Source organism: Solenopsis invicta, chromosome 16 (assembly GCF_016802725.1).
Source record: "Solenopsis invicta isolate M01_SB chromosome 16, UNIL_Sinv_3.0, whole genome shotgun sequence".
Classification (NCBI taxonomy): Eukaryota; Metazoa; Arthropoda; class Insecta; order Hymenoptera; family Formicidae; genus Solenopsis; species Solenopsis invicta.
The window spans coordinates 8,377,331-8,381,319 of record NC_052679.1 but is presented as its reverse complement, the minus strand read 5'-3'; positions in this window follow the sequence as shown (position 1 = coordinate 8,381,319).

Here is a 3,989-nt window from a genome sequence, read left to right as displayed (position 1 = left end):
CCAATTCGATGTCAGAAAGTTCAATCATGCACGATGCGCAAACGGCAAGGGCACCACCCGTCGAGTAGTAAAATTGTATCATGCAATGTTTCGTGCGATTCAAAGCGCGTAGTTCAGCAACTGATACAACACGAATCTCAGGATGCTCACTTAGATCACTGTCACATCCGCTATCGTTTGACATCTCTTCGTCACTTTCTTCGTCTATTAAATCTTCAAAATTTTTTCCGGCATTTTCGAAATGCATCATTCACTATGTCCATAAACTCGTCGTCTGCAATATTATCAACCATTTTTAGAGAGTAACTCTTACGACTGATTCGGTGTCCACATCGAGACTGACCGTATAATACATTCGTCAAACTTATAACCGAAACAGGAGTTTTGTTTAATCGATCGAAATATTAACGCTTCCCTCTTGCATCATCTAAATATTGTTTCAACGTGCAGCAGCCGAATTATCGGCGCTTATCTTTACTAAGAAAGATACCTTGCACGATTAGACATGCCACTGGGTGGCAACCGCACACGAAAAAGAGCTCACGTAAACAAATCTAAATATTGTTTCAACGTGCAGCAGCCGAATTATCGGCGCTTATCTTTACTAAGAAAGATACCTTGCACGATTAGACATGCCACTGGGTGGCAACCGCACACGAAAAAGAGCTCATGTAAACAAATCTAAATATTATTTACACGTGTCATTAGAAGCCGGATTATCGGCGCTTCTCTTTACTAAGAAAGATATCTTGCACGATTAGACATGCCACTGGGCGACAACCGCGCATGAAAGAGAGTTCACGTAAACAACTCTAAATAATATTTCAACGCGTTATTAGCACAGCTGAAAGAGCTGTTCAGCGCTTTTCTATCTCTCTCTTGTATCCACCTTGACCAAAAAATTATTAGAGGATAGCGAGCGTTGGGGGCGGCGGCGGCGGATCGCCCCAGCGGACCCCGCGTTAGACAGCGCGCATCCCCTCCACGCACGCGGCGGATCGCCCCAGCGGACCCCGCGTTAGACAGCGCGCATCCCCTCCGCGTACGCGGCGGCGGCTGCGGCGGCGGCGGCGGCGGCGGCGGCGGCGGCGGCGGACCCCGCGGAAATAGCCGCGCACACCCCTTCGCCATCGTATCGCTTATCTCCCTCGTGATGACAGACATTTCCGATTTCAAAGAACAGTCATACACACCTCCTCGCGATGTGATTTATTATGTTTATGTAAACAGAGTGACAGGTACATGGTCCATGTTTACATTAAATGGCCAGTTGCCTCCACGCGACACATTTCAAAGGTGTCAAATTTATTTAAACATCGGCCAAGAACATGGTCCTCGAATCGTTATCACTCTGTTTACTTAAACATTGATTACGCAGAACCATTTCCGATTTCAAAGTACTGTCATACCCACCTCCTCGCGGTGTGATTTATTATGTTTATGTAAACAGAGTGACAAGTACATGGTCCATGTTTACATTAAATGGCCAGTTCCCTTCACGCGACACATTTCAAAGGTGTCAAATTTATTTAAACATTGGCCAAGAACATGGTCCTCGAATCGTTATCTCTGTTTATATAAACATTGATTACGCAGAACTACCGGTTAGGTTTACACGTGTGACCTCGTTTTAAGCCCCCCCCCTCCCCCTCCTCCACCCGGTTTGGTCCACCCGCGGGACCTTATCGCCGGTTAGGTCCCCCCCGCGCGACCCGAAATATTCCCCCCCTTCCCCGCATCCCCCTGAGATCCCCGAGTTAGAATCCGCCTATGCATTCTACTCACGCTTAACGTCTCTGACAATTACTTAAAAATAACCAGCTCACGGTAAACGCCTCTGGTAGTACATAAAAAATAGTCAGTTCACGCTAAACGCCCATGACAATTACTTAAAAATAACCAGCTCACGGTAAACGCCTCTGGTAGTACATAAAAAATAGTCAGTTCACGCTAAACGCCCCTGACATTTTATTCTAATTAGTTTACTATAAACTATAAACCTCTGGTACTAAGTACGGCAAAAACAATATTGTCCATTTTTAAATCATCATGTAAATAAGTAAAGATCCGCAATCTAATATTTCAGAGTATTATTATGTTAAATCAATAATATTCAACAAATATATATTGTTATTACGACTATTTCGCGTGAGGCGAATCAGTCATTTGTCAGATTTAAAAAAATTTTTTAAATTACATTAACAGTACTGTAGGAGATAAAATTTTATGCCAACAAATTTTATTTTTATTGCAAAATTATTTGACATATAAACAATTAAAAATTTGACTAGTATTTTGTACAAAATTTGGTAACTTTGTTGCTGATAATGTATAATCAATTTTTTTTTTAATTTTTGCCAGAAAAGTTCTTGTTCATGACAATAATACACGTTTTCTTACAACTTATAACAGTTTTTGAAGTGTTTCGTCCTCTTTTTCTGAAAAAAATTATTTGACCACTCGATGTATAGAAAATCGTTTGACTATCAACACAGCGCGCATCGTTATTATTAACACAAAACAGGCGACAGTGGTAAAGGATTTAGTAAAGTTTTTAAATTGCTCATAGCTAACAATAAGTAACTTGTAAATTTTGCGTTATTTTATTTGTAAATTACTTCAATCAATTAACAAAGTAGGTATATTAGTATTAAGTATCAAACATTATAAATGTACAACAGAAGACGTTTAACATTAAAAATATTATTCATAAAGCAAACACTGTCGCATAATTTTGCGTGTAACAATGTGATCCGAACAAATAATTTTACTGAAATAATTTTGCATTCTATCGTATTTTTTGAAACAGATAAAAAAGAAAGCATGAAATTTTAAAGTATCTTCAATAGTCACGGTCTTTTAAAAACGATATTTTAATTTTTTTTTTCTATTCTTATATTCTTCTGTGGAACAAAAATTAAAAACTATTATTTTCAACTGTTACGTCCAGAATTCTCGAAATAAGTCTCTCGGGTCGGTTGGCAGGTAGAGACTTAGGGAAATAATTCGAGCGAGGTAGGAAGGACGGAACAGGCCTAATCTCTCGCACACATGTTTCCGGGCGAGTGCGACGAGTCGAATGCGTCAGGTGAGTCAGAATGTAGGTCAGGTGTCGAGAATGACGACCTATGACTCTCATTCAGACTCTTGCATTCGTGTAGTCCTTATTTTGCGTAAACGAATTGAATCGCTTTTACGCGGGATCGGACTAAGTGCAATTTTATCGGAGCGGGAATTAGAAGTGATTGAAATAAAGAAAAATGATTGAAACTAAGAATTACAATTTATTTTAACATAATGAAAGAAATAACCAATTACAATGATAGGTGATGACTATAATAATAATTATTAATTTGCAAATAAGATGTTTGTTAGTAGAGAACATGTATAATAAAAAGAAGAAAAAAAGTCTTATGATCTTAATAAAAAATGTAATTATAACTTAAATTCTAATTGGTTACATTGGTGCTTAACGAGATATAAATGTGCGTGTGTGGGTGTATATTGTGATTCTTAGCTATCCAGGTAGGCTTTGAAGCGAGTCGAAGATTTCTTCCAATTCATTGACTACTCTTCGATCCGTTTCGAAATTTTCGTTTACTATATTCTCTATTTGTTCGGGAGTAAATAATGAGTAGGAATGCGGGTTTTCTTGAGGAAACTCTAACGCGGGGGAGTATGGATCTTCCGGGGGTCTTCGAACAGGTGAATCGAGATTACGATGAAAAAAATCGGGGGAAGGTGTAGGAGGAAAGTCGATAGCAGAAAAGGTTGAATCCCGAGGAGATGCTAAGGGCTCTGCAAAGGGATCGAAGGTAGAAGAAGGTGACCCTGGTGATTGTTTAGAATCTGTTTCTACAGTAGATCCAGGGGAGTAAGAGGGGGAGGGATAACGACAGGGGGAAAGAGACAATGATTCGGGGGACGGATTTGAGACTGGTGGAGATGAATCGGTCGGTTCGCCGGAAGTTCTTAAATTAATTAGAGCG